The 20182-nt window shown below is 44.0% G+C and overlaps 31 non-coding genes across 31 annotated transcripts; all 31 read left to right on the top strand.

Annotated features, from left to right (window-relative positions):
• Nucleotides 1–3313: 3313 nt before the first annotated feature.
• Nucleotides 3314–3406, top strand: TRNAI-UAU. Its single transcript is given in 2 exon segments — nucleotides 3314–3351; nucleotides 3371–3406. It is a non-coding gene; the product is annotated as a tRNA-Ile (tRNA).
• A 68-nt stretch (nucleotides 3407–3474) lies between these two features.
• Nucleotides 3475–3547, top strand: TRNAR-CCU. The gene has a single exon. It is a non-coding gene; the product is annotated as a tRNA-Arg (tRNA).
• A 525-nt stretch (nucleotides 3548–4072) lies between these two features.
• On the top strand, nucleotides 4073–4165 carry TRNAI-UAU. Its single transcript is given in 2 exon segments — nucleotides 4073–4110; nucleotides 4130–4165. It is a non-coding gene; the product is annotated as a tRNA-Ile (tRNA).
• A 419-nt stretch (nucleotides 4166–4584) lies between these two features.
• TRNAR-CCU lies at nucleotides 4585–4657 on the top strand. The gene has a single exon. It is a non-coding gene; the product is annotated as a tRNA-Arg (tRNA).
• Nucleotides 4658–5182: 525 nt separating this feature from the next.
• Nucleotides 5183–5275, top strand: TRNAI-UAU. The gene is given in 2 exon segments: nucleotides 5183–5220; nucleotides 5240–5275. It is a non-coding gene; the product is annotated as a tRNA-Ile (tRNA).
• Nucleotides 5276–5694: 419 nt separating this feature from the next.
• On the top strand, nucleotides 5695–5767 carry TRNAR-CCU. The gene has a single exon. It is a non-coding gene; the product is annotated as a tRNA-Arg (tRNA).
• A 525-nt stretch (nucleotides 5768–6292) lies between these two features.
• Nucleotides 6293–6385, top strand: TRNAI-UAU. The gene is given in 2 exon segments: nucleotides 6293–6330; nucleotides 6350–6385. It is a non-coding gene; the product is annotated as a tRNA-Ile (tRNA).
• Nucleotides 6386–6804: 419 nt separating this feature from the next.
• Nucleotides 6805–6877, top strand: TRNAR-CCU. Its single transcript has one exon. It is a non-coding gene; the product is annotated as a tRNA-Arg (tRNA).
• Nucleotides 6878–7402: 525 nt separating this feature from the next.
• TRNAI-UAU lies at nucleotides 7403–7495 on the top strand. Its single transcript is given in 2 exon segments — nucleotides 7403–7440; nucleotides 7460–7495. It is a non-coding gene; the product is annotated as a tRNA-Ile (tRNA).
• A 419-nt stretch (nucleotides 7496–7914) lies between these two features.
• Nucleotides 7915–7987, top strand: TRNAR-CCU. Its single transcript has one exon. It is a non-coding gene; the product is annotated as a tRNA-Arg (tRNA).
• Nucleotides 7988–8512: 525 nt separating this feature from the next.
• TRNAI-UAU lies at nucleotides 8513–8605 on the top strand. The gene is given in 2 exon segments: nucleotides 8513–8550; nucleotides 8570–8605. It is a non-coding gene; the product is annotated as a tRNA-Ile (tRNA).
• Nucleotides 8606–9024: 419 nt separating this feature from the next.
• On the top strand, nucleotides 9025–9097 carry TRNAR-CCU. Its single transcript has one exon. It is a non-coding gene; the product is annotated as a tRNA-Arg (tRNA).
• A 525-nt stretch (nucleotides 9098–9622) lies between these two features.
• Nucleotides 9623–9715, top strand: TRNAI-UAU. The gene is given in 2 exon segments: nucleotides 9623–9660; nucleotides 9680–9715. It is a non-coding gene; the product is annotated as a tRNA-Ile (tRNA).
• Nucleotides 9716–10134: 419 nt separating this feature from the next.
• On the top strand, nucleotides 10135–10207 carry TRNAR-CCU. Its single transcript has one exon. It is a non-coding gene; the product is annotated as a tRNA-Arg (tRNA).
• Nucleotides 10208–10732: 525 nt separating this feature from the next.
• Nucleotides 10733–10825, top strand: TRNAI-UAU. Its single transcript is given in 2 exon segments — nucleotides 10733–10770; nucleotides 10790–10825. It is a non-coding gene; the product is annotated as a tRNA-Ile (tRNA).
• Nucleotides 10826–11244: 419 nt separating this feature from the next.
• On the top strand, nucleotides 11245–11317 carry TRNAR-CCU. The gene has a single exon. It is a non-coding gene; the product is annotated as a tRNA-Arg (tRNA).
• A 525-nt stretch (nucleotides 11318–11842) lies between these two features.
• TRNAI-UAU lies at nucleotides 11843–11935 on the top strand. Its single transcript is given in 2 exon segments — nucleotides 11843–11880; nucleotides 11900–11935. It is a non-coding gene; the product is annotated as a tRNA-Ile (tRNA).
• Nucleotides 11936–12354: 419 nt separating this feature from the next.
• TRNAR-CCU lies at nucleotides 12355–12427 on the top strand. The gene has a single exon. It is a non-coding gene; the product is annotated as a tRNA-Arg (tRNA).
• A 525-nt stretch (nucleotides 12428–12952) lies between these two features.
• On the top strand, nucleotides 12953–13045 carry TRNAI-UAU. Its single transcript is given in 2 exon segments — nucleotides 12953–12990; nucleotides 13010–13045. It is a non-coding gene; the product is annotated as a tRNA-Ile (tRNA).
• Nucleotides 13046–13465: 420 nt separating this feature from the next.
• On the top strand, nucleotides 13466–13538 carry TRNAR-CCU. The gene has a single exon. It is a non-coding gene; the product is annotated as a tRNA-Arg (tRNA).
• Nucleotides 13539–14063: 525 nt separating this feature from the next.
• Nucleotides 14064–14156, top strand: TRNAI-UAU. The gene is given in 2 exon segments: nucleotides 14064–14101; nucleotides 14121–14156. It is a non-coding gene; the product is annotated as a tRNA-Ile (tRNA).
• A 420-nt stretch (nucleotides 14157–14576) lies between these two features.
• Nucleotides 14577–14649, top strand: TRNAR-CCU. The gene has a single exon. It is a non-coding gene; the product is annotated as a tRNA-Arg (tRNA).
• Nucleotides 14650–15174: 525 nt separating this feature from the next.
• On the top strand, nucleotides 15175–15267 carry TRNAI-UAU. Its single transcript is given in 2 exon segments — nucleotides 15175–15212; nucleotides 15232–15267. It is a non-coding gene; the product is annotated as a tRNA-Ile (tRNA).
• A 419-nt stretch (nucleotides 15268–15686) lies between these two features.
• Nucleotides 15687–15759, top strand: TRNAR-CCU. Its single transcript has one exon. It is a non-coding gene; the product is annotated as a tRNA-Arg (tRNA).
• A 525-nt stretch (nucleotides 15760–16284) lies between these two features.
• TRNAI-UAU lies at nucleotides 16285–16377 on the top strand. Its single transcript is given in 2 exon segments — nucleotides 16285–16322; nucleotides 16342–16377. It is a non-coding gene; the product is annotated as a tRNA-Ile (tRNA).
• Nucleotides 16378–16796: 419 nt separating this feature from the next.
• Nucleotides 16797–16869, top strand: TRNAR-CCU. The gene has a single exon. It is a non-coding gene; the product is annotated as a tRNA-Arg (tRNA).
• Nucleotides 16870–17394: 525 nt separating this feature from the next.
• On the top strand, nucleotides 17395–17487 carry TRNAI-UAU. Its single transcript is given in 2 exon segments — nucleotides 17395–17432; nucleotides 17452–17487. It is a non-coding gene; the product is annotated as a tRNA-Ile (tRNA).
• A 420-nt stretch (nucleotides 17488–17907) lies between these two features.
• On the top strand, nucleotides 17908–17980 carry TRNAR-CCU. The gene has a single exon. It is a non-coding gene; the product is annotated as a tRNA-Arg (tRNA).
• Nucleotides 17981–18505: 525 nt separating this feature from the next.
• On the top strand, nucleotides 18506–18598 carry TRNAI-UAU. Its single transcript is given in 2 exon segments — nucleotides 18506–18543; nucleotides 18563–18598. It is a non-coding gene; the product is annotated as a tRNA-Ile (tRNA).
• Nucleotides 18599–19017: 419 nt separating this feature from the next.
• TRNAR-CCU lies at nucleotides 19018–19090 on the top strand. The gene has a single exon. It is a non-coding gene; the product is annotated as a tRNA-Arg (tRNA).
• A 525-nt stretch (nucleotides 19091–19615) lies between these two features.
• TRNAI-UAU lies at nucleotides 19616–19708 on the top strand. The gene is given in 2 exon segments: nucleotides 19616–19653; nucleotides 19673–19708. It is a non-coding gene; the product is annotated as a tRNA-Ile (tRNA).
• The last annotated feature ends 474 nt before the right edge of the window (nucleotides 19709–20182 follow it).

The following is a 20182-nucleotide window of genomic DNA, read 5'->3' as shown; positions in this document are numbered from 1 at the left end:
AGAGACTTAAGCAGATCTCCATAGCATTTGGCAGCATAGCAGTAAACATGAACTTGGAAGCAAAGTAGCAAGTATGGCGATCAGCGTTTAGAAAATGGTTTCAATAGCAGAGTACTTGCGGTTGCAGATAGCTGGGCATGGATGAGCGTCCTGGGAGCCTGGACCTGGTTGCTGTGAGCTGTAGCGAACAAGGAGTCCTGGAGGTCCAGTTCAGGAAGCTGGAGCTTAGATCAGGTGAGTCTGGAAGCCCAGCTGACAGTGGCGTTCTGTCAGCAATAGAGGAACACCTTCCTGTCAGTGCTGGGAGTTTAAATAGGCCACAGGAAGTGAAAGGGTATTCGGAAAGAAGGAAGAAACGAAGAGAGTTGACTGGGAAAGAAGCGTACTTAGTGGAAAGTTAATGGTGTGACGTTACACAGGCCCAGACGATACAAAGCAACAAATATGTCACTTGAAGAGATGGTGGAGATGGTAGACATACTGTGGAGGAAAGATTACGATGGTGATCATGGACCATACCACACCCCTAATCTGAGGAAGGCCCAAATAATGGACAAAGTGGCGAAGAGTCTTTACCATAAATTTGGGGTCAGGAGGTCCAAGGAGCAGCTCCGAAAAAGGTGGTCTGATCTGAAATTGCGAGAGCCAGAGCAGTATAGGAAGATCAAGAAAATTATTGACAAAAGTACTAATTTTTCCTGTGTTTTTTGCAATGTTTTTACCCATGTGCTTGTTTGGCCTGGTTGTACTTGTGAACATGGCAACTTTCAGGTTAGTGGCCAAAGTGTAGTATTTTTACATTCGTAGTAAACATCGTTCCTCTAAAATCCGATGTTTTCCGCAGATCCAGAAAAACCACACGTGGTAATGCCTATTTGGCAGAAAACAACGTTTATAAACATTGTTGTAAAGATGATGTGTTTGTTCGAACTTACTAGAATGTGAAAAGAAAACCGGATTCATTCAGTGTAAAGGAGATGATAATAAGCAGCTGGTTACACATCTGGACTCAGGAGCACCTGTGTGTCCCCCAAAAACAACCTTTTAATTAGAGTCTCACACAAAGGTACTTTGGCGTGCCTCCATGTGTGTCGCTTTGACAAAAAGCGTCAGTATTCCAGCTTGGGGAATCTCAGAAAAAAAAGGTGTTGATTTTAGGAATGATCCCAAACAGACAATTGTACCCCACTTCCAAGCAATGTTTTCTATTTCTGCCCTACAATATCTGTGTGCTGAGCAGGGCCGCTGATAGGCCAGTACAACTTGCCCTGTTGTACCGGGCCCGGGCAGCAGGGGGGCCCGGCAAACCCCAACAGAGAACAAATTAATGTAGGAAAAAAAAAAACCTCCACAGCCCTGACCGGACATCGTTATCCAGGAGGACCCCATCCACCCCCCCCCCCCTCATTGCTTTTTACGTTTTTATTTTAATAGCACACTACCTTCCGTGTTCCGTTCGTGTAGGTTGCAGCTGGAAGGGACTATTTTTTCTATTTCGGGCACGGAAGAATGTCTCTTCTCTTCCGCGCCCGCTCCTAATGCTGGATCAAGTCCCGGCTAGCGTGTTCTTCCCTGGCGCCGCCCACGCAACCCTCTGCACTGTAACTATGATGCTTGTACTTGGCGAAAGCGGGAGGGACTGTTTCTTCTATTTTGGGCGCAGAAGAATGTCTCTTCTGTGCCCACTCCACATGCTGGCTCAAGTCCCAGCCAGCGTGTCCTCTACTATGCCTTCCCTTGCGCCACGGATTGATTTCTCTCCCTCCATGTGAGAGAAGGAGTGAGGCGAGCGGCGGCAGAAAAAGAAGAAGAAGCAGCTGGCATCTGTCAGGAATAGTTTGTGGACAGTCCAGGCAGCAGCAGGATCAGGGAGGAAGTGACTCCCGACTAACACAGGTGTGTGTGCTTGCTTGCCTGGGGGAGGGGGGGAGGAGAAATCAAGATCTAATACTGCATCAACCAGCATCTATATATTATGGCATTGGTGGCATAAGTGGCACAATCTGCAGGTAGCACATGCGTTACTGCCCGTAACGCATGTGCTCCCTGCACAATATGACATTGGCGGCATGGCATGGGTGGCACTGTCTTCAGCACAATATTGTATTGGAGACACGGGTGGCACTGTCTGCAGGTAGCACATGCGTTACTGCCCATAACACATGTGCTGCCTGCAGCAACAGTGCCACCCGTGCCTCCAATACAATATTGTGCTGCAGACAGTGCCACCTATGCCGCCAATGCCATATTGTGCTGCAGAGACAGTGCCACCCATGCTGCCAGTGCCGTAATGTGCTGCAGAGACAGTTCCACCCATGCACCAATGCCATATTGTGCTGCACACAGTGCCACCCATGCCGCCAATGCCATATTGTGCTGCAGACAGTGCCACCCATGCCGCCATGGGTGGTATCTGCCACACCGCCACTGAATACAATACATAGATTCATGCAATGCATGAATCTATGTATTGCCGCTGCTGCCTGGTGAGTGCCGGCCATGTGAATCACGGCAGCTGGTTGGCTGTGGAAGTGCCTATCAGATAGGCTTCCAAACACTTATCCAGGGATGAACGGGGGGTGCGTTCCTTGGATAAGAATGACAGGCGTCTCAGCCAATCAGGTTCAATCAGGTTCACTGGTTCTGGTTACCAGTAACCTTATTGGCTGAAGCGTCATCGAGGGCGGGAGAAGACATCGAGGGGCCGTGGAAGCAGGATGGCCGACCCCAGAAAGGTAAGTGCCGGGCGGGGGGCAGCATTTTACAGGGCACAGTGGCGACAAATACAGGGCACACTGATGACAATTAAAGGGCACAGTGGCGACAATTGGCACAGTGGCGACAATTACAGGGCACAGTGGTGACAATTGGCACAGTGGCGACAATTAAAGGGCACAGTGGCGACAATTGGCACAGTGGCGACAATTACAGGGCACAGTGGCGACAATTACAGGGCACAGTGGCGACAATTAACCACTTGCCTACTGTGCACATACACCCCCTTCCTGCCCAGACGAAATTTTAGCTTCCGGCACTGCGTCACTTTAACTGACAATTGCGCGGTCATACGACGTGGCTCCCAAACAAAATTGACGTCCTTTTTTCCCCACAAATAGAGCTTTCTTTTGGTGGTGTTTGATCGCCTGTGCGGTTTTTATTTTTTGGGCTACTTATAAGCTACCATTTCTTGCTATGAGAGAAAAACTATTTTCTTTTGTCTTTTGGGATTGGCAGAATTTTAGGTTTTGGATCACTTGGAGGCCTATTTTAAACCGAGGAGAGATGGATGATGGATCTTTCAGATGGCGGCTGCGCTCCAGTGGCACAATCGGTCAGCGCGCGGTACTTATGTGGCAGTATCTGTTGAGCAATGCCGCGGTTGTGAGTTCGAGCCTCACCTGGAGCATGCTTTTTCTTGCTTTTTGCAATGACTTCTAAAAGTAAAAAAAAATGCTTAGCTGTCACTTGAGGCAAGCCCTAGTGGCCTAATGGATAAGGCACTGGCCTCCTAAGCCAGGGATTGTGGGTTCGAGTCCCATCTGGGGTGCTTGAGATCTTGCTTGTCTCTTTCACTGGGCAACTTCTTTCTAGGCACTCCCTAAAGCAAGGCTTTAAAAGAAAACCTTTAGAAATTCCCTTTCCTGATGCATTAATTAATATGTGTTGCTCTTACTAATGGAACTCAAATTAGTTGAGCATCATGCTATCAGCTGAACACAATTTTCTGCCAAGAGGGCTACCAGTCCTCTTGTCCAAAACCAAATCTCCCGCAATGTTTCGGACAAACAATGGGTTCCACTCCACACAAAGGAAAAGCTCACACATTGCGATATCATGTTTTCTTTCCAAAAAGTTCTACATTTAATTTTTTTTAAACTGTCCTTGAGCCTCAGTCAAGTGGCTCTGGCGGTGTTTTTCTCTAGGAGTACTTTTAAGCTACCATTTCTTGCTATGAGAGAAAAACTATTTTCTTTTGTCTTTTGGGATAGGCAGAATTTTAGGTTTTGGATCACTTGGAGGCCTATTTTAAACCGAGGAGAGATGGATGATGGATCTTTCAGATGGTGGCTGTGCTCCAGTGGCGCAATCGGTCAGCGCGCGGTACTTATATGGCAGTATCTGTTGAGCAATGCCGAGGTTGTGAGTTCGAGCCTCACCTGGAGCATGCTTTTTCTTGCTTTTTGCCTTTCTTAATGGAAAATGGAATCTGGACCTACACCCTATGGCCTGAGAACTTTACCACAAGGCAGTAAGCGCCCAAAGAAACTCAAGGTTCTTTCCCCAGTCCTTGCTTGAATGAGCTGTCTTTCGGTTACACTCACCACATTCTTTAAATTGTGGACCAAAACTGAGAACGACAATGTGCGCCTTCTACTTGTTGAAAAGATGTGTGGAGAGCAACGACACTGCTTTTCCCTTTCAGAAAACTCATTCTTCTGACTTTGTAGCTCAAACCGCTTGCAATTCTCTAGCAAGTTTGCAAGGGAAAATAAAAACAAAGATTTTGCCACCCTTACCTTGTAAAGTAAGAGAACGGATGACTTCTAAAAGAAAAAAAAAACGCTTAGCTGTCACTTGAGGCAAGCCCCAGTGGCCTAATGGATAAGGCACTGGCCTCCTAAGCCAGGGATTGTGGGTTCGAGTCCCATCTGGGGTGCTTGAGATCTTGCTTGTCTCTTTCACTGGGCAACTTCTTTCTAGGCACTCCCTAAAGCAAGGCTTTAAAAGAAAACCTTTAGAAATTCCCTTTCCTGATGCATTAATTAATATGTGTTGCTCTTACTAATGGAACTCAAATTAGTTGAGCATCATGCTATCAGCTGAACACAATTTTCTGCCAAGAGGGCTACCAGTCCTCTTGTCCAAAACCAAATCTCCCGCAATGTTTCGGACAAACAATGGGTTCCACTCCACACAAAGGAAAAGCTCACACATTGCGATATCATGTTTTCTTTCCAAAAAGTTCTACATTTAATTTTTTTTAAACTGTCCTTGAGCCTCAGTCAAGTGGCTCTGGCGGTGTTTTTCTCTAGGAGTACTTTTAAGCTACCATTTCTTGCTATGAGAGAAAAACTATTTTCTTTTGTCTTTTGGGATAGGCAGAATTTTAGGTTTTGGATCACTTGGAGGCCTATTTTAAACCGAGGAGAGATGGATGATGGATCTTTCAGATGGTGGCTGCGCTCCAGTGGCGCAATCGGTCAGCGCGCGGTACTTATATGGCAGTATCTGTTGAGCAATGCCGAGGTTGTGAGTTCGAGCCTCACCTGGAGCATGCTTTTTCTTGCTTTTTGCCTTTCTTAATGGAAAATGGAATCTGGACCTACACCCTATGGCCTGAGAACTTTACCACAAGGCAGTAAGCGCCCAAAGAAACTCAAGGTTCTTTCCCCAGTCCTTGCTTGAATGAGCTGTCTTTCGGTTACACTCACCACATTCTTTAAATTGTGGACCAAAACTGAGAACGACAATGTGCGCCTTCTACTTGTTGAAAAGATGTGTGGAGAGCAACGACACTGCTTTTCCCTTTCAGAAAACTCATTCTTCTGACTTTGTAGCTCAAACCGCTTGCAATTCTCTAGCAAGTTTGCAAGGGAAAATAAAAACAAAGATTTTGCCACCCTTACCTTGTAAAGTAAGAGAACGGATGACTTCTAAAAGTAAAAAAAAACGCTTAGCTGTCACTTGAGGCAAGCCCCAGTGGCCTAATGGATAAGGCACTGGCCTCCTAAGCCAGGGATTGTGGGTTTGAGTCCCATCTGGGGTGCTTGAGATCTTGCTTGTCTCTTTCACTGGGCAACTTCTTTCTAGGCACTCCCTAAAGCAAGGCTTTAAAAGAAAACCTTTAGAAATTCCCTTTCCTGATGCATTAATTAATATGTGTTGCTCTTACTAATGGAACTCAAATTAGTTGAGCATCATGCTATCAGCTGAACACAATTTTCTGCCAAGAGGGCTACCAGTCCTCTTGTCCAAAACCAAATCTCCCGCAATGTTTCGGACAAACAATGGGTTCCACTCCACACAAAGGAAAAGCTCACACATTGCGATATCATGTTTTCTTTCCAAAAAGTTCTACATTTAATTTTTTTTAAACTGTCCTTGAGCCTCAGTCAAGTGGCTCTGGCGGTGTTTTTCTCTAGGAGTACTTTTAAGCTACCATTTCTTGCTATGAGAGAAAAACTATTTTCTTTTGTCTTTTGGGATAGGCAGAATTTTAGGTTTTGGATCACTTGGAGGCCTATTTTAAACCGAGGAGAGATGGATGATGGATCTTTCAGATGGTGGCTGCGCTCCAGTGGCGCAATCGGTCAGCGCGCGGTACTTATATGGCAGTATCTGTTGAGCAATGCCGAGGTTGTGAGTTCGAGCCTCACCTGGAGCATGCTTTTTCTTGCTTTTTGCCTTTCTTAATGGAAAATGGAATCTGGACCTACACCCTATGGCCTGAGAACTTTACCACAAGGCAGTAAGCGCCCAAAGAAACTCAAGGTTCTTTCCCCAGTCCTTGCTTGAATGAGCTGTCTTTCGGTTACACTCACCACATTCTTTAAATTGTGGACCAAAACTGAGAACGACAATGTGCGCCTTCTACTTGTTGAAAAGATGTGTGGAGAGCAACGACACTGCTTTTCCCTTTCAGAAAACTCATTCTTCTGACTTTGTAGCTCAAACCGCTTGCAATTCTCTAGCAAGTTTGCAAGGGAAAATAAAAACAAAGATTTTGCCACCCTTACCTTGTAAAGTAAGAGAACGGATGACTTCTAAAAGTAAAAAAAAACGCTTAGCTGTCACTTGAGGCAAGCCCCAGTGGCCTAATGGATAAGGCACTGGCCTCCTAAGCCAGGGATTGTGGGTTCGAGTCCCATCTGGGGTGCTTGAGATCTTGCTTGTCTCTTTCACTGGGCAACTTCTTTCTAGGCACTCCCTAAAGCAAGGCTTTAAAAGAAAACCTTTAGAAATTCCCTTTCCTGATGCATTAATTAATATGTGTTGCTCTTACTAATGGAACTCAAATTAGTTGAGCATCATGCTATCAGCTGAACACAATTTTCTGCCAAGAGGGCTACCAGTCCTCTTGTCCAAAACCAAATCTCCCGCAATGTTTCGGACAAACAATGGGTTCCACTCCACACAAAGGAAAAGCTCACACATTGCGATATCATGTTTTCTTTCCAAAAAGTTCTACATTTAATTTTTTTTAAACTGTCCTTGAGCCTCAGTCAAGTGGCTCTGGCGGTGTTTTTCTCTAGGAGTACTTTTAAGCTACCATTTCTTGCTATGAGAGAAAAACTATTTTCTTTTGTCTTTTGGGATAGGCAGAATTTTAGGTTTTGGATCACTTGGAGGCCTATTTTAAACCGAGGAGAGATGGATGATGGATCTTTCAGATGGTGGCTGCGCTCCAGTGGCGCAATCGGTCAGCGCGCGGTACTTATATGGCAGTATCTGTTGAGCAATGCCGAGGTTGTGAGTTCGAGCCTCACCTGGAGCATGCTTTTTCTTGCTTTTTGCCTTTCTTAATGGAAAATGGAATCTGGACCTACACCCTATGGCCTGAGAACTTTACCACAAGGCAGTAAGCGCCCAAAGAAACTCAAGGTTCTTTCCCCAGTCCTTGCTTGAATGAGCTGTCTTTCGGTTACACTCACCACATTCTTTAAATTGTGGACCAAAACTGAGAACGACAATGTGCGCCTTCTACTTGTTGAAAAGATGTGTGGAGAGCAACGACACTGCTTTTCCCTTTCAGAAAACTCATTCTTCTGACTTTGTAGCTCAAACCGCTTGCAATTCTCTAGCAAGTTTGCAAGGGAAAATAAAAACAAAGATTTTGCCACCCTTACCTTGTAAAGTAAGAGAACGGATGACTTCTAAAAGTAAAAAAAAACGCTTAGCTGTCACTTGAGGCAAGCCCCAGTGGCCTAATGGATAAGGCACTGGCCTCCTAAGCCAGGGATTGTGGGTTCGAGTCCCATCTGGGGTGCTTGAGATCTTGCTTGTCTCTTTCACTGGGCAACTTCTTTCTAGGCACTCCCTAAAGCAAGGCTTTAAAAGAAAACCTTTAGAAATTCCCTTTCCTGATGCATTAATTAATATGTGTTGCTCTTACTAATGGAACTCAAATTAGTTGAGCATCATGCTATCAGCTGAACACAATTTTCTGCCAAGAGGGCTACCAGTCCTCTTGTCCAAAACCAAATCTCCCGCAATGTTTCGGACAAACAATGGGTTCCACTCCACACAAAGGAAAAGCTCACACATTGCGATATCATGTTTTCTTTCCAAAAAGTTCTACATTTAATTTTTTTTAAACTGTCCTTGAGCCTCAGTCAAGTGGCTCTGGCGGTGTTTTTCTCTAGGAGTACTTTTAAGCTACCATTTCTTGCTATGAGAGAAAAACTATTTTCTTTTGTCTTTTGGGATAGGCAGAATTTTAGGTTTTGGATCACTTGGAGGCCTATTTTAAACCGAGGAGAGATGGATGATGGATCTTTCAGATGGTGGCTGCGCTCCAGTGGCGCAATCGGTCAGCGCGCGGTACTTATATGGCAGTATCTGTTGAGCAATGCCGAGGTTGTGAGTTCGAGCCTCACCTGGAGCATGCTTTTTCTTGCTTTTTGCCTTTCTTAATGGAAAATGGAATCTGGACCTACACCCTATGGCCTGAGAACTTTACCACAAGGCAGTAAGCGCCCAAAGAAACTCAAGGTTCTTTCCCCAGTCCTTGCTTGAATGAGCTGTCTTTCGGTTACACTCACCACATTCTTTAAATTGTGGACCAAAACTGAGAACGACAATGTGCGCCTTCTACTTGTTGAAAAGATGTGTGGAGAGCAACGACACTGCTTTTCCCTTTCAGAAAACTCATTCTTCTGACTTTGTAGCTCAAACCGCTTGCAATTCTCTAGCAAGTTTGCAAGGGAAAATAAAAACAAAGATTTTGCCACCCTTACCTTGTAAAGTAAGAGAACGGATGACTTCTAAAAGTAAAAAAAAACGCTTAGCTGTCACTTGAGGCAAGCCCCAGTGGCCTAATGGATAAGGCACTGGCCTCCTAAGCCAGGGATTGTGGGTTCGAGTCCCATCTGGGGTGCTTGAGATCTTGCTTGTCTCTTTCACTGGGCAACTTCTTTCTAGGCACTCCCTAAAGCAAGGCTTTAAAAGAAAACCTTTAGAAATTCCCTTTCCTGATGCATTAATTAATATGTGTTGCTCTTACTAATGGAACTCAAATTAGTTGAGCATCATGCTATCAGCTGAACACAATTTTCTGCCAAGAGGGCTACCAGTCCTCTTGTCCAAAACCAAATCTCCCGCAATGTTTCGGACAAACAATGGGTTCCACTCCACACAAAGGAAAAGCTCACACATTGCGATATCATGTTTTCTTTCCAAAAAGTTCTACATTTAATTTTTTTTAAACTGTCCTTGAGCCTCAGTCAAGTGGCTCTGGCGGTGTTTTTCTCTAGGAGTACTTTTAAGCTACCATTTCTTGCTATGAGAGAAAAACTATTTTCTTTTGTCTTTTGGGATAGGCAGAATTTTAGGTTTTGGATCACTTGGAGGCCTATTTTAAACCGAGGAGAGATGGATGATGGATCTTTCAGATGGTGGCTGCGCTCCAGTGGCGCAATCGGTCAGCGCGCGGTACTTATATGGCAGTATCTGTTGAGCAATGCCGAGGTTGTGAGTTCGAGCCTCACCTGGAGCATGCTTTTTCTTGCTTTTTGCCTTTCTTAATGGAAAATGGAATCTGGACCTACACCCTATGGCCTGAGAACTTTACCACAAGGCAGTAAGCGCCCAAAGAAACTCAAGGTTCTTTCCCCAGTCCTTGCTTGAATGAGCTGTCTTTCGGTTACACTCACCACATTCTTTAAATTGTGGACCAAAACTGAGAACGACAATGTGCGCCTTCTACTTGTTGAAAAGATGTGTGGAGAGCAACGACACTGCTTTTCCCTTTCAGAAAACTCATTCTTCTGACTTTGTAGCTCAAACCGCTTGCAATTCTCTAGCAAGTTTGCAAGGGAAAATAAAAACAAAGATTTTGCCACCCTTACCTTGTAAAGTAAGAGAACGGATGACTTCTAAAAGTAAAAAAAAACGCTTAGCTGTCACTTGAGGCAAGCCCCAGTGGCCTAATGGATAAGGCACTGGCCTCCTAAGCCAGGGATTGTGGGTTCGAGTCCCATCTGGGGTGCTTGAGATCTTGCTTGTCTCTTTCACTGGGCAACTTCTTTCTAGGCACTCCCTAAAGCAAGGCTTTAAAAGAAAACCTTTAGAAATTCCCTTTCCTGATGCATTAATTAATATGTGTTGCTCTTACTAATGGAACTCAAATTAGTTGAGCATCATGCTATCAGCTGAACACAATTTTCTGCCAAGAGGGCTACCAGTCCTCTTGTCCAAAACCAAATCTCCCGCAATGTTTCGGACAAACAATGGGTTCCACTCCACACAAAGGAAAAGCTCACACATTGCGATATCATGTTTTCTTTCCAAAAAGTTCTACATTTAATTTTTTTTAAACTGTCCTTGAGCCTCAGTCAAGTGGCTCTGGCGGTGTTTTTCTCTAGGAGTACTTTTAAGCTGCCATTTCTTGCTATGAGAGAAAAACTATTTTTTTTTGTCTTTTGGGATAGGCAGAATTTTAGGTTTTGGATCACTTGGAGGCCTATTTTAAACCGAGGAGAGATGGATGATGGATCTTTCAGATGGTGGCTGCGCTCCAGTGGCGCAATCGGTCAGCGCGCGGTACTTATATGGCAGTATCTGTTGAGCAATGCCGAGGTTGTGAGTTCGAGCCTCACCTGGAGCATGCTTTTTCTTGCTTTTTGCCTTTCTTAATGGAAAATGGAATCTGGACCTACACCCTATGGCCTGAGAACTTTACCACAAGGCAGTAAGCGCCCAAAGAAACTCAAGGTTCTTTCCCCAGTCCTTGCTTGAATGAGCTGTCTTTCGGTTACACTCACCACATTCTTTAAATTGTGGACCAAAACTGAGAACGACAATGTGCGCCTTCTACTTGTTGAAAAGATGTGTGGAGAGCAACGACACTGCTTTTCCCTTTCAGAAAACTCATTCTTCTGACTTTGTAGCTCAAACCGCTTGCAATTCTCTAGCAAGTTTGCAAGGGAAAATAAAAACAAAGATTTTGCCACCCTTACCTTGTAAAGTAAGAGAACGGATGACTTCTAAAAGTAAAAAAAAACGCTTAGCTGTCACTTGAGGCAAGCCCCAGTGGCCTAATGGATAAGGCACTGGCCTCCTAAGCCAGGGATTGTGGGTTCGAGTCCCATCTGGGGTGCTTGAGATCTTGCTTGTCTCTTTCACTGGGCAACTTCTTTCTAGGCACTCCCTAAAGCAAGGCTTTAAAAGAAAACCTTTAGAAATTCCCTTTCCTGATGCATTAATTAATATGTGTTGCTCTTACTAATGGAACTCAAATTAGTTGAGCATCATGCTATCAGCTGAACACAATTTTCTGCCAAGAGGGCTACCAGTCCTCTTGTCCAAAACCAAATCTCCCGCAATGTTTCGGACAAACAATGGGTTCCACTCCACACAAAGGAAAAGCTCACACATTGCGATATCATGTTTTCTTTCCAAAAAGTTCTACATTTAATTTTTTTTAAACTGTCCTTGAGCCTCAGTCAAGTGGCTCTGGCGGTGTTTTTCTCTAGGAGTACTTTTAAGCTACCATTTCTTGCTATGAGAGAAAAACTATTTTCTTTTGTCTTTTGGGATAGGCAGAATTTTAGGTTTTGGATCACTTGGAGGCCTATTTTAAACCGAGGAGAGATGGATGATGGATCTTTCAGATGGTGGCTGCGCTCCAGTGGCGCAATCGGTCAGCGCGCGGTACTTATATGGCAGTATCTGTTGAGCAATGCCGAGGTTGTGAGTTCGAGCCTCACCTGGAGCATGCTTTTTCTTGCTTTTTGCCTTTCTTAATGGAAAATGGAATCTGGACCTACACCCTATGGCCTGAGAACTTTACCACAAGGCAGTAAGCGCCCAAAGAAACTCAAGGTTCTTTCCCCAGTCCTTGCTTGAATGAGCTGTCTTTCGGTTACACTCACCACATTCTTTAAATTGTGGACCAAAACTGAGAACGACAATGTGCGCCTTCTACTTGTTGAAAAGATGTGTGGAGAGCAACGACACTGCTTTTCCCTTTCAGAAAACTCATTCTTCTGACTTTGTAGCTCAAACCGCTTGCAATTCTCTAGCAAGTTTGCAAGGGAAAATAAAAACAAAGATTTTGCCACCCTTACCTTGTAAAGTAAGAGAACGGATGACTTCTAAAAGTAAAAAAAAACGCTTAGCTGTCACTTGAGGCAAGCCCCAGTGGCCTAATGGATAAGGCACTGGCCTCCTAAGCCAGGGATTGTGGGTTCGAGTCCCATCTGGGGTGCTTGAGATCTTGCTTGTCTCTTTCACTGGGCAACTTCTTTCTAGGCACTCCCTAAAGCAAGGCTTTAAAAGAAAACCTTTAGAAATTCCCTTTCCTGATGCATTAATTAATATGTGTTGCTCTTACTAATGGAACTCAAATTAGTTGAGCATCATGCTATCAGCTGAACACAATTTTCTGCCAAGAGGGCTACCAGTCCTCTTGTCCAAAACCAAATCTCCCGCAATGTTTCGGACAAACAATGGGTTCCACTCCACACAAAGGAAAAGCTCACACATTGCGATATCATGTTTTCTTTCCAAAAAGTTCTACATTTAATTTTTTTTAAACTGTCCTTGAGCCTCAGTCAAGTGGCTCTGGCGGTGTTTTTCTCTAGGAGTACTTTTAAGCTACCATTTCTTGCTATGAGAGAAAAACTATTTTCTTTTGTCTTTTGGGATAGGCAGAATTTTAGGTTTTGGATCACTTGGAGGCCTATTTTAAACCGAGGAGAGATGGATGATGGATCTTTCAGATGGTGGCTGCGCTCCAGTGGCGCAATCGGTCAGCGCGCGGTACTTATATGGCAGTATCTGTTGAGCAATGCCGAGGTTGTGAGTTCGAGCCTCACCTGGAGCATGCTTTTTCTTGCTTTTTGCCTTTCTTAATGGAAAATGGAATCTGGACCTACACCCTATGGCCTGAGAACTTTACCACAAGGCAGTAAGCGCCCAAAGAAACTCAAGGTTCTTTCCCCAGTCCTTGCTTGAATGAGCTGTCTTTCGGTTACACTCACCACATTCTTTAAATTGTGGACCAAAACTGAGAACGACAATGTGCGCCTTCTACTTGTTGAAAAGATGTGTGGAGAGCAACGACACTGCTTTTCCCTTTCAGAAAACTCATTCTTCTGACTTTGTAGCTCAAACCGCTTGCAATTCTCTAGCAAGTTTGCAAGGGAAAATAAAAACAAAGATTTTGCCACCCTTACCTTGTAAAGTAAGAGAACGGATGACTTCTAAAAGTAAAAAAAAAACGCTTAGCTGTCACTTGAGGCAAGCCCCAGTGGCCTAATGGATAAGGCACTGGCCTCCTAAGCCAGGGATTGTGGGTTCGAGTCCCATCTGGGGTGCTTGAGATCTTGCTTGTCTCTTTCACTGGGCAACTTCTTTCTAGGCACTCCCTAAAGCAAGGCTTTAAAAGAAAACCTTTAGAAATTCCCTTTCCTGATGCATTAATTAATATGTGTTGCTCTTACTAATGGAACTCAAATTAGTTGAGCATCATGCTATCAGCTGAACACAATTTTCTGCCAAGAGGGCTACCAGTCCTCTTGTCCAAAACCAAATCTCCCGCAATGTTTCGGACAAACAATGGGTTCCACTCCACACAAAGGAAAAGCTCACACATTGCGATATCATGTTTTCTTTCCAAAAAGTTCTACATTTAATTTTTTTTAAACTGTCCTTGAGCCTCAGTCAAGTGGCTCTGGCGGTGTTTTTCTCTAGGAGTACTTTTAAGCTACCATTTCTTGCTATGAGAGAAAAACTATTTTCTTTTGTCTTTTGGGATAGGCAGAATTTTAGGTTTTGGATCACTTGGAGGCCTATTTTAAACCGAGGAGAGATGGATGATGGATCTTTCAGATGGTGGCTGCGCTCCAGTGGCGCAATCGGTCAGCGCGCGGTACTTATATGGCAGTATCTGTTGAGCAATGCCGAGGTTGTGAGTTCGAGCCTCACCTGGAGCATGCTTTTTCTTGCTTTTTGCCTTTCTTAATGGAAAATGGAATCTGGACCTACACCCTATGGCCTGAGAACTTTACCACAAGGCAGTAAGCGCCCAAAGAAACTCAAGGTTCTTTCCCCAGTCCTTGCTTGAATGAGCTGTCTTTCGGTTACACTCACCACATTCTTTAAATTGTGGACCAAAACTGAGAACGACAATGTGCGCCTTCTACTTGTTGAAAAGATGTGTGGAGAGCAACGACACTGCTTTTCCCTTTCAGAAAACTCATTCTTCTGACTTTGTAGCTCAAACCGCTTGCAATTCTCTAGCAAGTTTGCAAGGGAAAATAAAAACAAAGATTTTGCCACCCTTACCTTGTAAAGTAAGAGAACGGATGACTTCTAAAAGTAAAAAAAAAACGCTTAGCTGTCACTTGAGGCAAGCCCCAGTGGCCTAATGGATAAGGCACTGGCCTCCTAAGCCAGGGATTGTGGGTTCGAGTCCCATCTGGGGTGCTTGAGATCTTGCTTGTCTCTTTCACTGGGCAACTTCTTTCTAGGCACTCCCTAAAGCAAGGCTTTAAAAGAAAACCTTTAGAAATTCCCTTTCCTGATGCATTAATTAATATGTGTTGCTCTTACTAATGGAACTCAAATTAGTTGAGCATCATGCTATCAGCTGAACACAATTTTCTGCCAAGAGGGCTACCAGTCCTCTTGTCCAAAACCAAATCTCCCGCAATGTTTCGGACAAACAATGGGTTCCACTCCACACAAAGGAAAAGCTCACACATTGCGATATCATGTTTTCTTTCCAAAAAGTTCTACATTTAATTTTTTTTAAACTGTCCTTGAGCCTCAGTCAAGTGGCTCTGGCGGTGTTTTTCTCTAGGAGTACTTTTAAGCTACCATTTCTTGCTATGAGAGAAAAACTATTTTCTTTTGTCTTTTGGGATAGGCAGAATTTTAGGTTTTGGATCACTTGGAGGCCTATTTTAAACCGAGGAGAGATGGATGATGGATCTTTCAGATGGTGGCTGCGCTCCAGTGGCGCAATCGGTCAGCGCGCGGTACTTATATGGCAGTATCTGTTGAGCAATGCCGAGGTTGTGAGTTCGAGCCTCACCTGGAGCATGCTTTTTCTTGCTTTTTGCCTTTCTTAATGGAAAATGGAATCTGGACCTACACCCTATGGCCTGAGAACTTTACCACAAGGCAGTAAGCGCCCAAAGAAACTCAAGGTTCTTTCCCCAGTCCTTGCTTGAATGAGCTGTCTTTCGGTTACACTCACCACATTCTTTAAATTGTGGACCAAAACTGAGAACGACAATGTGCGCCTTCTACTTGTTGAAAAGATGTGTGGAGAGCAACGACACTGCTTTTCCCTTTCAGAAAACTCATTCTTCTGACTTTGTAGCTCAAACCGCTTGCAATTCTCTAGCAAGTTTGCAAGGGAAAATAAAAACAAAGATTTTGCCACCCTTACCTTGTAAAGTAAGAGAACGGATGACTTCTAAAAGTAAAAAAAAACGCTTAGCTGTCACTTGAGGCAAGCCCCAGTGGCCTAATGGATAAGGCACTGGCCTCCTAAGCCAGGGATTGTGGGTTCGAGTCCCATCTGGGGTGCTTGAGATCTTGCTTGTCTCTTTCACTGGGCAACTTCTTTCTAGGCACTCCCTAAAGCAAGGCTTTAAAAGAAAACCTTTAGAAATTCCCTTTCCTGATGCATTAATTAATATGTGTTGCTCTTACTAATGGAACTCAAATTAGTTGAGCATCATGCTATCAGCTGAACACAATTTTCTGCCAAGAGGGCTACCAGTCCTCTTGTCCAAAACCAAATCTCCCGCAATGTTTCGGACAAACAATGGGTTCCACTCCACACAAAGGAAAAGCTCACACATTGCGATATCATGTTTTCTTTCCAAAAAGTTCTACATTTAATTTTTTTTAAACTGTCCTTGAGCCTCAGTCAAGTGGCTCTGGCGGTGTTTTTCTCTAGGAGTACTTTTAAGCTACCATTTCTTGCTATGAGAGAAAAACTATTTTCTTTTGTCTTTTGGGATAGGCAGAATTTTAGGTTTTGGATCACTTGGAGGCCTATTTTAAACCGAGGAGAGATGGATGATGGATCTTTCAGATGGTGGCTGTGCTCCAGTGGCGCAATCGGTCAGCGCGCGGTACTTATATGGCAGTATCTGTTGAGCAATGCCGAGGTTGTGAGTTCGAGCCTCACCTGGAGCATGCTTTTTCTTGCTTTTTGCCTTTCTTAATGGAAAATGGAATCTGGACCTACACCCTATGGCCTGAGAACTTTACCACAAGGCAGTAAGCGCCCAAAGAAACTCAAGGTTCTTTCCCCAGTCCTTGCTTGAATGAGCTGTCTTTCGGTTACACTCACCACATTCTTTAAATTGTGGACCAAAACTGAGAACGACAATGTGCGCCTTCTACTTGTTGAAAAGATGTGTGGAGAGCAACGACACTGCTTTTCCCTTTCAGAAAACTCATTCTTCTGACTTTGTAGCTCAAACCGCTTGCAATTCTCTAGCAAGTTTGCAAGGGAAAATAAAAACAAAGATTTTGCCACCCTTACCTTGTAAAGTAAGAGAACGGATGACTTCTAAAAGTAAAAAAAAACGCTTAGCTGTCACTTGAGGCAAGCCCCAGTGGCCTAATGGATAAGGCACTGGCCTCCTAAGCCAGGGATTGTGGGTTCGAGTCCCATCTGGGGTGCTTGAGATCTTGCTTGTCTCTTTCACTGGGCAACTTCTTTCTAGGCACTCCCTAAAGCAAGGCTTTAAAAGAAAACCTTTAGAAATTCCCTTTCCTGATGCATTAATTAATATGTGTTGCTCTTACTAATGGAACTCAAATTAGTTGAGCATCATGCTATCAGCTGAACACAATTTTCTGCCAAGAGGGCTACCAGTCCTCTTGTCCAAAACCAAATCTCCCGCAATGTTTCGGACAAACAATGGGTTCCACTCCACACAAAGGAAAAGCTCACACATTGCGATATCATGTTTTCTTTCCAAAAAGTTCTACATTTAATTTTTTTTAAACTGTCCTTGAGCCTCAGTCAAGTGGCTCTGGCGGTGTTTTTCTCTAGGAGTACTTTTAAGCTACCATTTCTTGCTATGAGAGAAAAACTATTTTCTTTTGTCTTTTGGGATAGGCAGAATTTTAGGTTTTGGATCACTTGGAGGCCTATTTTAAACCGAGGAGAGATGGATGATGGATCTTTCAGATGGTGGCTGCGCTCCAGTGGCGCAATCGGTCAGCGCGCGGTACTTATATGGCAGTATCTGTTGAGCAATGCCGAGGTTGTGAGTTCGAGCCTCACCTGGAGCATGCTTTTTCTTGCTTTTTGCCTTTCTTAATGGAAAATGGAATCTGGACCTACACCCTATGGCCTGAGAACTTTACCACAAGGCAGTAAGCGCCCAAAGAAACTCAAGGTTCTTTCCCCAGTCCTTGCTTGAATGAGCTGTCTTTCGGTTACACTCACCACATTCTTTAAATTGTGGACCAAAACTGAGAACGACAATGTGCGCCTTCTACTTGTTGAAAAGATGTGTGGAGAGCAACGACACTGCTTTTCCCTTTCAGAAAACTCATTCTTCTGACTTTGTAGCTCAAACCGCTTGCAATTCTCTAGCAAGTTTGCAAGGGAAAAAAAAAACAAAGATTTTGCCACCCTTACCTTGTAAAGTAAGAGAACGGATGACTTCTAAAAGTAAAAAAAAAACGCTTAGCTGTCACTTGAGGCAAGCCCCAGTGGCCTAATGGATAAGGCACTGGCCTCCTAAGCCAGGGATTGTGGGTTCGAGTCCCATCTGGGGTGCTTGAGATCTTGCTTGTCTCTTTCACTGGGCAACTTCTTTCTAGGCACTCCCTAAAGCAAGGCTTTAAAAGAAAACCTTTAGAAATTCCCTTTCCTGATGCATTAATTAATATGTGTTGCTCTTACTAATGGAACTCAAATTAGTTGAGCATCATGCTATCAGCTGAACACAATTTTCTGCCAAGAGGGCTACCAGTCCTCTTGTCCAAAACCAAATCTCCCGCAATGTTTCGGACAAACAATGGGTTCCACTCCACACAAAGGAAAAGCTCACACATTGCGATATCATGTTTTCTTTCCAAAAAGTTCTACATTTAATTTTTTTTAAACTGTCCTTGAGCCTCAGTCAAGTGGCTCTGGCGGTGTTTTTCTCTAGGAGTACTTTTAAGCTACCATTTCTTGCTATGAGAGAAAAACTATTTTCTTTTGTCTTTTGGGATAGGCAGAATTTTAGGTTTTGGATCACTTGGAGGCCTATTTTAAACCGAGGAGAGATGGATGATGGATCTTTCAGATGGTGGCTGCGCTCCAGTGGCGCAATCGGTCAGCGCGCGGTACTTATATGGCAGTATCTGTTGAGCAATGCCGAGGTTGTGAGTTCGAGCCTCACCTGGAGCATGCTTTTTCTTGCTTTTTGCCTTTCTTAATGGAAAATGGAATCTGGACCTACACCCTATGGCCTGAGAACTTTACCACAAGGCAGTAAGCGCCCAAAGAAACTCAAGGTTCTTTCCCCAGTCCTTGCTTGAATGAGCTGTCTTTCGGTTACACTCACCACATTCTTTAAATTGTGGACCAAAACTGAGAACGACAATGTGCGCCTTCTACTTGTTGAAAAGATGTGTGGAGAGCAACGACACTGCTTTTCCCTTTCAGAAAACTCATTCTTCTGACTTTGTAGCTCAAACCGCTTGCAATTCTCTAGCAAGTTTGCAAGGGAAAATAAAAACAAAGATTTTGCCACCCTTACCTTGTAAAGTAAGAGAACGGATGACTTCTAAAAGTAAAAAAAAACGCTTAGCTGTCACTTGAGGCAAGCCCCAGTGGCCTAATGGATAAGGCACTGGCCTCCTAAGCCAGGGATTGTGGGTTCGAGTCCCATCTGGGGTGCTTGAGATCTTGCTTGTCTCTTTCACTGGGCAACTTCTTTCTAGGCACTCCCTAAAGCAAGGCTTTAAAAGAAAACCTTTAGAAATTCCCTTTCCTGATGCATTAATTAATATGTGTTGCTCTTACTAATGGAACTCAAATTAGTTGAGCATCATGCTATCAGCTGAACACAATTTTCTGCCAAGAGGGCTACCAGTCCTCTTGTCCAAAACCAAATCTCCCGCAATGTTTCGGACAAACAATGGGTTCCACTCCACACAAAGGAAAAGCTCACACATTGCGATATCATGTTTTCTTTCCAAAAAGTTCTACATTTAATTTTTTTTAAACTGTCCTTGAGCCTCAGTCAAGTGGCTCTGGCGGTGTTTTTCTCTAGGAGTACTTTTAAGCTACCATTTCTTGCTATGAGAGAAAAACTATTTTCTTTTGTCTTTTGGGATAGGCAGAATTTTAGGTTTTGGATCACTTGGAGGCCTATTTTAAACCGAGGAGAGATGGATGATGGATCTTTCAGATGGTGGCTGCGCTCCAGTGGCGCAATCGGTCAGCGCGCGGTACTTATATGGCAGTATCTGTTGAGCAATGCCGAGGTTGTGAGTTCGAGCCTCACCTGGAGCATGCTTTTTCTTGCTTTTTGCCTTTCTTAATGGAAAATGGAATCTGGACCTACACCCTATGGCCTGAGAACTTTACCACAAGGCAGTAAGCGCCCAAAGAAACTCAAGGTTCTTTCCCCAGTCCTTGCTTGAATGAGCTGTCTTTCGGTTACACTCACCACATTCTTTAAATTGTGGACCAAAACTGAGAACGACAATGTGCGCCTTCTACTTGTTGAAAAGATGTGTGGAGAGCAACGACACTGCTTTTCCCTTTCAGAAAACTCATTCTTCTGACTTTGTAGCTCAAACCGCTTGCAATTCTCTAGCAAGTTTGCAAGGGAAAATAAAAACAAAGATTTTGCCACCCTTACCTTGTAAAGTAAGAGAACGGATGACTTCTAAAAGTAAAAAAAAACGCTTAGCTGTCACTTGAGGCAAGCCCCAGTGGCCTAATGGATAAGGCACTGGCCTCCTAAGCCAGGGATTGTGGGTT

The sequence above is a fragment of the Rana temporaria genome, chromosome 3, assembly GCF_905171775.1.
Source record: "Rana temporaria chromosome 3, aRanTem1.1, whole genome shotgun sequence".
Lineage (NCBI taxonomy): Eukaryota > Metazoa > Chordata > Amphibia > Anura > Ranidae > Rana > Rana temporaria.
Note: the sequence above shows the minus strand (reverse complement) of the source record. Positions and strands in the feature narration are given on the sequence as shown.